The following is a 13,633-nucleotide window of genomic DNA, read 5'->3' on the forward strand; positions in this document are numbered from 1 at the left end:
AGCAGTCTGGGAGCTGACCTTGTTCGTGAAGACAGGCAAAAAAAGCATTGAGTACATTATCTTTTTCCACATCCTCTGTCACTAGGTTGCCTCCCTCATTCATTAAGGGGCCCACACTTTCCTTGGCTTTCTTCTTGTTGCCAAAATACCTGAAGAAACCCTTCTTGTTACTCTTAACATCTCTTGCTAGCTGCAGCTCCAGGTGCGATTTGGCCCTCCTGATTTCATTCCTACATGCCCGAGCAACATTTTTATACTCTTCCCTGGTCATTTGTCCAATCTTCCACTTCTTGTAAGCTTCTTTTTTGTGTTTAAGATCCGCAAGGATTTCACTGTTAAGCCAAGCTGGTCGCCTGCCATATTTACTATTCTTTCCACACATCGGGATGGTTTATCCCTGTAACCTCAATAGGGATTCTTTGAAATACAGCCTGCTCTCCTGGACTCCTTTCCCCCTCATGTTATTCCCCCAGGGGATCCTACCCATCAGTTCCCTGAGGGAGTCGAAGTCTGCTTTCCTGAAGTCCAGGGTCTGTATTCTGCTGCTTACCTTTCTTCCCTGTGTCAGGATCCTGAACTCGACCAACTCATGGTCACTGCCTCCCAGATTCCCATCCACTTTTGCTTCCCCTACTAATTCTTCCCGGTTTGTGAGCAGCAGGTCAAGAAAAGCTCTCCCCGTAGTTGGCTCCTCCAGCACTTGCACCAGGAAATTGTCCCCTACATTTTCCAAAAACTTCCTGGATTGTCTGTGCACGCTGTAGTGCTCTCTCAGCAGATATCAGGATGATTAAAGTCGCCCATGAGAACCAGGGCGTGCGATCTAGTAGCTTCTGTGAGTTGCCGGAAGAAAGCCTCATCCACCTCATATGAATGTTTAGCAGATCTGGCACGTAAATACCTTGCAACGCCGGCTACAAAAGTGCCATGCAAATACTTGTTCTCACTTTTGGGTGACAGTGTAAGTAAGAAGCAGGCAACAGTATCTCCCGTAAATGTAAACAAACTTGTTTGACTTAGTGATTGGTTGAACAAGCAGTAGGAGTGAGTGGACTTGTAGGCTCTAAAGTTTTACATTGTTTTGTTTTTGAGTGCAGTTATGTATTTTTGTACATAATTCTACATTTGTAAGTTACGCTTTCACGATAAAGAGATTGCACTACAGTACTTGTATGAAGTGAACTGAAAAATATATTTCTTTTATCATTTTTACAGTGCAAATATTTGTAATAAAAATAATATAAAGTGACCACTGTACACTTTGTATTCCGTGTTGTAATAGAAATCAGTATATTTGAAAATGTAGAAAAACATCCAAAATATTTAATACATTTCAATTGATATTCTATTGTTTAATAGTGCAACTAATAGCGATTAATTTTTTAAATCACGACTAATTTTTTTGAGTTAATTGCTTGAGTTAACTGCGATTAATTGACAGCCCTAGTTAAAACCTAACATCAGGAGTCCTATTTAGGAAGAACACAAACTCCTCACAATCCATAATTAATAAACAGATCTCTCCATAAAGCAGATTTAGCTGAGCCCCAGCTTAAGGAGCCTGTCTCATTCTGTTGTGGGGACTAATGGCCTTTATGGTTCTTCTGCTTAAGCTGAAGTCCAGCACATTCACCATTAAACAACAGTAACGTGTGATAACCCATACAGTGTTTTCCAGCAGTCAATCGCTATAGATGTAGTGACTATCCCCAACCCTGTGTCTGTCTTGTCTGTTTAAATTGTAAGCTCTTCAGGGCCGCAACTACTGGAGGAATCAACCTGGGGCCGTTCTCCTCTTGACCTGCTGCTCTATGATTCTATGATTCTCACAAACAGGGAAGAATTGGTAGGGGAAGTAGAAGTGGGTGGCAACCAGGGCAGCAGTGACCATGAGATGGTTTTCAGGATCCTCACAAAAGGAAGAAAGGAGAGTAGCAAAATACGGACCCTTGAGTTCAGAAAAGCAGACTTTGACTCCCTTAGGGAACTGATCAGCAGGATCCCCTGGGAGGTTAATATGTGGGGGAAAGGAGTCCAGGAAAAATATTTGCCTCAGTTTACCCACTCACTTTGCATTGTTACCACTGAGTCTGAGCCCTGGTCTACACTAGGAGTTTAGGTCGAATTTAGCAGCATTAAATCGATGTAAACCTGCACCCGTCCACACGATGAAGCCCTTTTTTTCTACTTAAAAGGCTCTTAAAATCGATTTCCTTACTCCACCCCGACAAGTGGATTAGCGCTTAAATCGGCCTTGCCGGGTCGAATTTGGGGTACTGTGGATGCAATTAGATGGTATTGGCCTCCGGGAGCTATCCTAGAGTGCTCTATTGTGACCGCTCTGGACAGCACTCTCAACTCAGATGCACTGGCCAGGTAGACAGGAAAAGGCCCGCAAACTTTTGAATTTCAGTTTCCTGTTTTCATGGTCACCTGCAGCTTGCCACGCTGGCCAGAGCTCATCAGCAGAGGTGACCATGATGGAGACCCAGAATGCCCAGCATGGACCAAATGGGAGGTACAGGATCTGATAGCTGTATAAGGAGAGGAATCTGTGCTATCAGAACTCCGTTCCAGTTTTCGAAATGCCAAAACATTTGTCAAAATCTCCCAGGGCATGAAGGACAGAGGCCAAAATAGGGACCCGAAGCAATGCCGCATGAAACTTAAGGAGCTGAGGCAAATCTACCAGAAAACCAGAGAAGCAAATGGCCGCTCCGGGTCAGAGTCCCAAACATGCCGCTTCTATGATGAGCTGCATGCCGTTTTAGGGGGTTCAGCCACGACTACCCCAGCCATGTTGTTTGACTCCTTCAGTGGAGATGGAGGCAACACAGAAGCAGGTTTTGGGGACGAGAAAGATGATGATGATAAAGTTGTAGATAGCTCACAGCAAGCAAGCGGAGAAACCGGTTTTCCTGACAGCCAGGAACTGTTTCTCACCCTGGACCTGGAGCCAGTACCCCCCAAACCCACCCAAGGCTGCCTCCCGGACCCGCCAGGTAGAGAAGGGACCTCTGGTGAGTGTACCTTTTAAAATACTATATATCGTTTAAAAGCAAGCATGTGTAATGATTAATTTGCCCTGGCATTTGTGGCTCTCCTGGATGTACTTCCAAAGCCTTTGCAAAAGGTTTCTGGGAAGGGCAGCCTTATTCCGTCCACCATGGTAGGACACTTTACCACAGCAGGCCAGATTTAATTGGGGATTGGTCCTGCTTTGAGCAGGGGGTTGGACTAGATGACCTCCTGAGGTCCCTTCCAACCCTGATATTCTATGATTCTATGATAAGGGGCGGGGGGTTTCATCAAGGAGAAACAAACAGAACTTTCACACCATAGCCTGGCCAGTCATGAAACTGGTTTTCAAAGCTTCTCTGATGCGCACCGCGCCCTCCTGTGCGCTTCTAACCGCCCTGGTGTCTGGCTGTGCGAAACCAGCAGCCAGGCGATTTGCCTCAACCTGCCACCCCACCATAAACGTCTCCCCCTTACTCTCACAGATACTGTGGAGCCCACAGCAAGCAGTAATAACAGTGGGAATATTGGTTTCGCTGAGGTCTAACTGAATCAGTGAACTACGCCAGAGCACTTTTAAACATCCAAATGCACATTCTACCACCATTCTGCACGTGCTCAGCCTGTAGTTGAACAGCTCCTGACTAGTGTCCAGGCTGCCTGTGTACGGCTTCATGAGCCAAAGCATTAAGGGGTAGGCTGGGTCCCCAAGAATAACTATAGACATTTCAACATCCCCAACGGTTATTTTCTGGTCTGGGAATAAAGTCCCTTCTTGCAACTTTTGAAACAGACCAGAGCTCTTGAAGATGCGAGCGTCATGTACCTTTCCCGGCCATCCCATGTTGATATTGGTGAAACGTCCCTTGTGATCCACCAGTGCTTGCAGCACTATTGAAAAGTACCCCTTGCGGATTATGTACTCGCCGGCTTGGTGCTCCGGTGCCAAGATAGGGATATGGGTTCCGTCTATGGCCCCACCACAGTTAGGGAATCCCATTGCAGCAAAGCCATCCGCTATGACCTGCACATTTCCCAGGGTCACTACCCTTGATATCAGCAGATCTTTGATTGCGTTGGCTACTTACATCACAACAGCCCCCACAGTAGATTTGCCCACTCCAAATTGATTCCCGACTGACCGGTAGCTGTCTGGCGTTGCAAGCTTCCACAGGACTATTGCCATTCGCTTCTCAACTGTGAGGGCTGCTCTCATCTTGGTATTCATGCGCTTCAGGGCAGGGGAAAGCAAGTCACAAAGTTCCATGAAAGTGCCCTTACGCATGCAAAAGTTACGCAACCACTGGGAATTGTCCCAGACCTGCAGCACTATGCAGTCCCACCAGTCTGTGCTTGTTTCCCGAGCCCAGAATCGGCATGCCACTGCATGAACCTGCCCCATTAGCACCATGATGCCCACATTGCCAAGGCCCGTGCTTTGAGAGAAGTCTGTGTCCATGTCCTCATCACTCACGTCACCACGCTGACGTCGCCTACTCGCCCGGTATCGCTTTGCCAGGTTCTGGTGCTGCATATACTGCTGGATAATGCGCTTGTGTTTAATGTGCTCCTAATTGCCAAAGTGATCTGAGCGGGCTCCATGCTTGCCGTGGTATAGTGTCTGCACAGAAAAAAGGCGTGGAACGATTGTCTGCTGTTGCCCTGAAGGAGGGCGGGGCGACTGACGACATGGCTTACAGGGTTGGCTTACAGGGAATTAAAATCAACAAAGGGGGTGGCTTTGCGAGAAACTGAACGGCCCCCTCAAGGATAGAACTCAAAACCTCAAGGATAGAACTCAAAACTGGGTTTAGCAGGCCGTTGATTTCACAGAGGGAGGGAGGGAGGAGAAAATGAATACAAAGCAAATCTGGACTATTTCTTGTTTTGAGCCACTTCATCTATCTTTATACATCTTGCTGGCAGCAGACTGTGCAGTACGACCGCTAACCATCATTATCTCCTCGGTGGTCGACAGAAGACAGTGCAGTATGACGACTAGCCATCATCTTCTGCTAGCTGGAGGTTAAAAGACAGTGCACTGCCAGTAGGACTCAATCGCCACGAGGCGAAACTTAAAAGGGAAATGACCTGGCTGAGTCATTCCCATGTTTGCCCAGGCGCCTGGTTAAAAGAGCGCACAGAACTACGTCGATGACGGCTACCAGTCATACTGCACTGTTTGCTGCCAAAAGGCAATAAACTGCTGCTGTGTAGCAATGCAGTACCATGTCTGCCAGCACCCAGGAAACATACAGTGACGGCTAGCTGAGCAGGCTCCATGCTTGCAGTGGTATGGCGTCTGCACAGGTAACTCAAGAAAAAAGGTGCAAAACGATTGTCTGCCCTTGCTGTCACGGAGGGAGGGAGGGAACGGGGGCCTGACGATATGTACCCAGAACCACCCGCGACAATGTTTTAGCCCCATCAGGCACTGGGATTTCTACCCAGAATTCAAAGGGGCAGCGGAGACTGCAGGAACTGTGGGATAGCTACCCACAGTGCAATGCTCCGGAAGTCAAAGGTTGCCTCGGTACTGTGGACACACTCCGCTGACTACATGCACTTGGAGCATTTGTGTGGGGACACACACAATCAACTGTATAAAAACGCTTTCTACAAAACCGACTTCTATAAATTCGACCTAATTTCGTAGTGTAGACATAAGAGTTAAATTCTTTCCTGAAACAGGACCACAGCTGGGAGTCAAGTATGCAGGTCTGGGTTGGTATGAATGAACTATCAAACCCTGTCACCATATGAATGTTTGCAGTGTTGTTGTAGCTGTGTTGGTTCCAGGATATTAGAGATACAAGGTAGAGGAGGTAATATTTTTATTGGGCCAACATCTGTCGGTGAGAAAGACAAGCTTTCAAGCTTACACAGATGTGAAGAAGAGCTCTGTGTAACCTCAAAGTCTTGTCTCTCTCACCACTAGAAGTTGGTCCAGTACTAGATATTACCTCACTCACCTTGTCTCTTTGTAACTTATGAATGGAAATACATTGAAAGACCAAGGTCAGGACATTAACTTTTAAGGACTGGCAGCCAAAGGGAGCAGCACACATGAAATCAGTGTGACTGCTGATTGACAGAAACCCACAGGTGTCAGGACATGGTGTTAAGAACTCAGCTGGGCAGTGAAGTGGTGGAGAAATGGAATCCTGGATACACTGGGCTAGAGCACCTGAAGGGAACGGTCTGTGGCTTCAAAATAACTAATATAGTAGTTTGGAAACACATTTGTTACTAGATTGAGGAAATCTTATATACCTGACCAGTTTGGGGTATCCCCTGTTTTCTGGCAGTCTGACCTGAAACTGGTGCTCTTAGCTGTGTCCCATACAAGGCAACATGACAGGGCACACTCCTAGAGAGATGGTATAGAAGAGTGACAAAGTGGGAAATTTTCTGTACTATTTTTATGAGTCCTGTGTGTGCCTTGCTTTGCATTGTTACCTAGTGGGTGGATGTGACACATGGCAGAAAAGGTTAAGCACCTTTCAGGCTAATTGACCCAGATTCAACCTTTAGAGATATATTGGTAGATAACTGTGTTTTTGCATGTTTACATATTGTGATAGACCCAGGCCAGTTTGGTACAGCAGAGTAGCCTTACTGGGATCCAGGAAGTGCTACAGGATCCCGCCCCGCCCCCCAGCCTAAGAGTGGGGTCCACAGGACCTGGAAACCAAATAATTATCGGGGACAACTAATGAAAGAACAGGGACAGGAGTGTGGTCAAAGGGTCAAACGAAGGGAACCAGGGGACACCAAGCAGAGAACTCCGGACAGCGCCCACTGCTCCTCGAAGGCATCAAGGGAGTCAGTGGATGCCGCCCAGAGGAACTCTGCCTGGAGATGTGAACAGACTGAGGATCAGAAATAGGTCCCACAGTCACAGGAGACTCCATCAGCCAACCTCCTCACCCTGGTTTTATAGATGGCCACTTTAGCCAGCGCCAGGAGGAGGCTGACCAGGAGGTCCTGCGACTTAGTGGAGCCACGGATAGGGAGTGCATGGAGATGGAGATGAGGGGAAAAGTGCAACAAAAATCTTAACAAAATATTTGTGAGGAGCCGGAATAGGGGCTGCAGCCTGGCGCACTCCAGGTATACGTGCACCAGTGTTTCCCTCAAAAGGGGCAGGTATCTGGGATAGGGGTGAACCGCGCCAAGTACATGCCCGTGCTCACAGCCCCATGAATGAGCCGCCAACTGATCTCCCAGGCGGGCCTTGGGACCAGGGTGGAATATAGGCTGGCCCACCGGGGCTCCTCACCCTCTAGAGGTGGCAGGGGGTCCCGCCACTTTGTGTCGGGGCAGGACACGAGGGTGAGGACATGAAGGATGTGGAGCACAAGCGTGTATAGATGTTTCCTTGACGTGGTCTGGAAACGGAATGGCTGCAAATTGTGCAGCTGGCTCACGGTGAAGGGACGGGGGGGGGGGGGTCGGTCGGGTCCACGGGGCAGGGGCCCGATGAAAAGGTCCAGAGGGTCTGGGGTGGAGGGTGGGCGGGGCACGCCCTCTCTTAGGACCTGGTCGAGGCAAACCCGAGCAGCGGGCAGCAAAGCGGCCCTCACCTCCTGAAGTACGTGATGGGGAGTACGAGGTCTAGAGAGCCCCATGCACTGAGCGAGCGTTAGGGGATCCAGCCGGTCTCCCCGGTCATAGTCCAGAAAGTCTCCGACTCTGGTGACTTCTGCCAGGACCAACCTCAGGTGCACCGAGGGGGACTCCACCACCTGCCCATGGAGCTGGGGGTTGTGTAGCAGGGGCTCCGCGAGGAGATCTGCCCCCACAGTAGCCGCCACAGATCTGGTCGCTGAGAACAGTTTCCAGGTCCGGAGGAGGTCCTGGTAGAAGACCGGCAGCCCGGAGAAGTCTCATGGAAGACCTCACAGATGGAGATAAAGGAGCTGCCAATCATATCGGAGCCCTCGGAAGCGGCGCAGGAAGGCATGCGCCAGTAGGCTCCATGACGGACTACCTGCAACATAAAGGAGCCTCTGCAGTGCCTAGAGGCAGAAGACATGGACCTAAGTGTGGAGACACTTCATGCCCTGCCCTCCCTCCTCCAGGGACAGATGGAGAACCCCTGCAGAGACCCAGTGCAGTCCTGACCAGAAGAACTCCAGAATCGATGTCCAGAGATTGGCCAGGAAACCCAGGACCGGAACCAGAGGGTTGAGCCGGTACCAGAGCATGGACAGGACTAGCTGATTGAGCACCAGCGCTCTCCCTCGAAGGGAGAGGCACCGGAGTAGTCCTCTCCATTTCCAGAGAAGCTCTATCACCCTGCCATCTAAACCCTGCCAGTTCTCTCATGGAGACGGATGCGTGGCAGAAAGGTAAACGCCGAGATAGAGCAGCAGACCCACGCTCCACCAGATGGCCTGAAGTGCAGGTGGGAGGGAGCTCACCTGCCAGCTGTCCCCGACCACGAGGCCAGAGCTCTTGACCCAGTTGACCCAGGTGGAGGAGGCTGCCAAATAGATGGCCTGACAAGCCTCCATCCACGCCAAGTCGCCTGGGTCCTGGACCACGAGGAGCATATTGTCGGTGTATGCCGACAGGACCAGCTGCAGCTCCAGCTCCTGCAGCACCAACCCTGTTAACCTCCTGCGGAGGAGACAGAGGAAGGGCTTGATCGCCAGAGCATACAGCTGGCCCGAGAGGGGGCACCCCTGCCGTACTCCTCGCCCGAAGCTGACCAGTTCGGTCAGGGTCAAGTTGAGCCTGACCAGACACTCTGCGGAGGTGTACAGCACCCGGAGAAAACCCACAAACTGGGGTCCGAAGCCAAATGTTTGCAAAGTGCTCAGGAGATGCCCGTGGTCCATGTAGAACGCCTTTTCCTGATCCAGGGACAGGAGGGCGAACGACAGACCGTCCCTTCCCCCGAGTTCCAAGAGATCCCGGACCAGATACAGGTTGTCAAAGATGGTGTGGCCCGGGATGGTGTAGGTCTGGTTGGACCATGTCTGCCAGCACAGACCCTAGCCACAGGGAGATGGCTTTCGCTACAACTTTGTAGTCCATGCTGAGGAGCGAGATGGGATGCCAATTTCGTAAATCGCAGAGGTCCCCCTTCTTCGGCAATAAGGCAAGCACGGCTCACCTGCACGAAAGAGGGAGGACCCCGCTCTGCAAGGCCTTGGCCCAGACGGTGACGAGGTCTAGGCCAAGGACGTCCCAGAACACGTGGTAGAACTCCACGGTCAGCCCGTCCATGCCCGGAGATTTGTTGGTGGGCATGCAGCGGAGGGCTTCCGAGAACTCGGCCAGAGTGAGAGGCAGCTCTAGCCGGTCTCTGTCGCCTGCGCTGACCATCGGGAGTTCGTCCCAGAGCACTCTGCAAGCGTTAGGATTGGTCAAATCCAGGGAGAAAAGGCTTGCGTAGAAGGCTCTCGCCCTCCAGCACATCTCCGCCGGATCCGTGCCATCCTCTGCTTGGAGGCAGGTGACATGTTTCCTGGCCCCCCGCTTTTTCTCCAGGGTGTAGAAGAAGAGGAAGCCACGATCCAACTCCCGAAGGAGGCAGATGCGGGATCGAACAAAGACACCCCAGGCCCAATGGTCCTCGAGGGCCCAGAGCTCCTCCCGCTTCTCCCGGCACACTTCGCACAGGGGCGGATCCTCGGGGCTGGCAGCCAGATGCCTCTCCATCTCTAAGACCTCCAATTCCAACTGCTCTATTGCCACATCGCTCCATCAGCTGGCGCCCCGGGTGTAGTCATGGCAGAAGAGCCGGGCGCACACCTTCCCCATGTCCCACCACCGCCACGCCGAGGGAAAGGCACACCGCTGCCCTCGCCAGCCAGAACTCCCAGAAGGAGGCCACGAAGCCCACATCCTCCAACAAGCTGGTGTTGAAATGCCAATAGGCTGGTCCTGGCCTCTCTGCGCAGAGAGAGGCCGTCACGGTGGCTAAATGATGATCTGAGAATGGGGCCGGTCGGATGCTGGAGGAGTGGGCTCATGAAAGGTGGAAACATGATAAACAGATGCGGTCCAACCGGGAGTGGCACGACTGATGGGCCTCCACCCAGACAAAGGTGAACCGGGTGGTGGTTGTGCCAGACGTCCACCAGGGAGTGATGTTCAACTATCTCCAGGAGGACGTCCGTGGCACCCGGGCACTGCTCGGTCCCCGAGCGGTCCTGTCCTCGAGGGTGGTGTTAAAGTCCCCGCCCAGAACCAGGCACTCGTGAGGATCCAAGGTGCCAATGAAGGCGGACGCCTGCTGATAGAAACACAGCTGCTCCAGGCCCGATGTCGGGGCATAGACGTTGACGATGTTGACCACAAGCCCCTCCATGTGGACCCAGAGGTGCAGCAAGCGGCCCAGCACAGCCTCGGCAACCTCCAGCACCTCAGGCCGTAGGTCGGGGAAGAACAGGGTCACCACTCCAGCCATACAAACTGTGAGATGGTTAAAGTAGACCCTGTCCACCCCTTCCAGTTCCCAGCTGTCTTCGCCGGCCAGATCCATATGGGTCTCCTGCAGGAAAACCACAGAGTACCCCCCCTCCCGAAGGAAGGAGAGCACCTGGCACTTGTGGAGACCCATCCTACAATCCTGGGTATTCAATGTTGTGACAATGAGAGGTGCCATAAGGAGGGCTGGGGGGATCCTCGCCAGCAGGGTCGCTTGTGGCCCCCGTCAGGCCGCGCAACAAATCGTGACCTACCCCATAGGTGAGTAAGGAGTCACAGAAGAGGCAGACCCGCTGGTAGGCCGCGGTGACCTGCTTCCTGGTCCTTCTACCCTCCCCCATGAGGGCCCTTGTGGCCCGGAGGATTTGGTGGAAGTCCCCCCATCGCTGGAGAGCGAGCTGCACCTTGTTACGGGAGCCATGGATGTCCTCAAGGAACTCCTGCAGCTCCTCTCAGTGTATGGGGGGCCAGGGTCACTAGCCCCCAGCTTTCCTCCGGAGGGGCCTCTGACACAGCCCTGTGGCCTACCAAGATGGGCAGGCAAGGGGTGGACACCCAACGTGGCACCTGATGGGCTGGCGCCATGTGGCCCCTTCAAACCCCGATTCAGTTGGGGGCAGCGGAGGGAAAATAGCAGTTCCTGGTGAGTCGGGACAGGGAAATACAGAGGCCACTCCCTGGGGGCTATCTCTGGGAGCGAGGAGATGATGGCCCCAGGGGCGGCAACGGTATCACGGGAGGTGGAGGGGATAGGGACGGGGTTGGCATCAGGGGCAGGGCAGGGATTAAGGGTAGGGGCAGGGCAGGGGTTAGGAGCAGAGTCAGGGAGAGGGGCAAAGGTAGGATCCTGGGTTCCAGTTGTCATGCCGCTGGGAAGCGGTTGCTCTCAGACAGGCTCAGGGATCTGGGGGGTGGGAAGGGGGCCCTCTGTGATGCTGGCTCTGGCTCCATGGCCGGCATGGTAGCGACGGCATCGAAAGGTGGACAGTCTTCAGTGGGATCCCTGCCCGGGAAGGAGGTCGGTTGCCACATACCTATGAGTGACATCCCATGGGACTCAGGTCCCGGCCCCGTGGCACTGGCCATCGCCTCAGTGGGCTCGGTGTCCGACAGCAGGGTGCCACCTGTGGCTGGGCAGATGGAGGAGCCCAGGGAACCCTCGGAGGCAGAAGCAGAAGCAGCGGTTTGGGGGAGGGAGCATGGGGAAAGGGGGGCTGGGGTGAGGTCGCTCAGATCGAGGCCTGCTGGCAGAGGGTCGTCCTCCTCCTGGGTGACCGGGGTCAGACCCTGGGCCTTGATCTCCTCGTAGATGGAGGGGAGCTCTCCTTCCACCACCCTGGATGTCTGCCCGCCAGCGCCTGAAGCGACGCTCGCCTCGGGGCTCACAGGAGCTCCAAATGTGAACGGGGCAGGAGGGGCTCCATCGGGGGCCTCTGAGGGAAGGGACTCCAATGGAGGAGCGGTACTGCCCTCCAGTGCTGCCACGTCTTCCCCAGCCTGCACCGGTGGATGAAACGCACCCGTGGGCAAAGCGGAAGGCTTGGCATCTGTGCCCCCCTTCCTGGTCTTCCGAGGGGCTTCAGCATCAGATGAGAGGAGTGGAGCTCGAGCCTTCCACTTGCCCTGCTTCCCCTGGACTAGGGCCCAGCCCTCCATAGCATTATCCGGGGGCTGGCTAGCAGGGGTCGGGTCAGGGGCGATGGCTCAGGGACTCAGGGGGGTAACGGTAGGGCAGCACGAGGGAGGAAAGATTCCCCCTGGGGCGGGCCCTCTCCCATGCCCAACGGTATCCCTGCTGCACCCTCCTCTAGGGGCCCCACCAGTTTGCATACAGCAGAGGTGGGGCTCTCCCGCTTGTCTGGGCTCGCTGGGGGAAGTACCCTTAGGGCCCGAGCGGGAGCAGAGATGGACTGAGGAGGAGGAGGGGCGGCTGTGGGCACTGGGCAGCCAGGGGTGCTGGCGATGACAGGGCCAGTGCCCTGTCAGGGCTTGGGGGTCCCGGATGCCCCTCCTTGCCGGACCAGGGGGCAGTCCCTCCGGACGTGCCCCATCGCCCAGCAGAGGTAGCACCGGGTCTCCCCTGTAGAATAATGCACCCGGTAACAGGCCCCCTGGTAGGGGACCAAGAATGACCCCTCAAGCATCTCTCCGTCACATGCCACCGGCGGCAGTTGAAGCTGCACCTGCCGGCAGAACGAGAGGACGTGACGGAGGGCGGGGTCTTTGCAGCCAAATGGGAGAGGGCTGACCATGGAGATGGGTTTCCCCAGGGTGGAGAGAGCGGGTAACAGGGCGACATTGGGAAGAAAGGAAGGGACAGAGGTCAGGACCAGACAGACACCCAGATTCTCTAGTGGCTCTAGGGGGACAAACACCATCCCCGCCCCACCAGGCCCTTCTCCACCAGCTCAAGGGCGGCGGCCTCCGTTGCTAAGAAGAAGACAATCTTTCCGTACATTTTGGAGGCTGCCACAATGGCCGTGGGCCCCACCACCCTCGGCAACGCCCGCACGTAGGTCTGCACGTGGGGCGAGGTGGGCACCAGGAGGCAACGGACGCTGTGCTTCCTGGTCATGGTGGGAAAGGGGCCCCGGCTGCTATAGACGGTAGCGGAGGCGGTGGGCGGGAGAGATGACAGAGCGGCAGGTGTGGGGGCTGCCACCACCTGGGTGCACGCCCTGGGGGCCAGGGGAGGGGCACCCGCAGGGCTGGTGGAGGGAACAGCAGGGAGGGACGCTGTGGCTGGTGGCGGGGTCGCGGCAGTGGGGACAGTCCCTGCCATGGAGGGCTTGGTCTTTTTGGTTGGGCCCTTCCCCTTCTTCTTACCCTGGCCCTTTCTGCCAACTGGGGGGCCTCCCCCAGAATCTGAGGGGCCGAGGGATGTGGCAGCAGCAGAGGTCACCCTGGTGCCTGCTGCTGCTGGCGCCCCGGCAGGGGCGGTGGCAGGTGGTTTGGCAGCGACGCTTGAGGTAGAGGCTTGGTTGGGTGACGGAGGGGCAGGCGGGGGACTGGCAGCTGGGTCTGTTGGAGGTGCCCCACCCACCGTTTCCCCCACCATAATGAACAGGAAGGGAGGGGAAAACACCAGAGAGAGGCGGGAAAAAGGGAAGCAGGTTGACCACTCCTCCCCGCTAGGCTGCAGGCAGGAGGGGAAGGAACCAAAAAGGGTGGG

Source organism: Eretmochelys imbricata, chromosome 24 (genome assembly GCF_965152235.1).
Source record: "Eretmochelys imbricata isolate rEreImb1 chromosome 24, rEreImb1.hap1, whole genome shotgun sequence".
NCBI lineage: Eukaryota > Metazoa > Chordata > Testudines > Cheloniidae > Eretmochelys > Eretmochelys imbricata.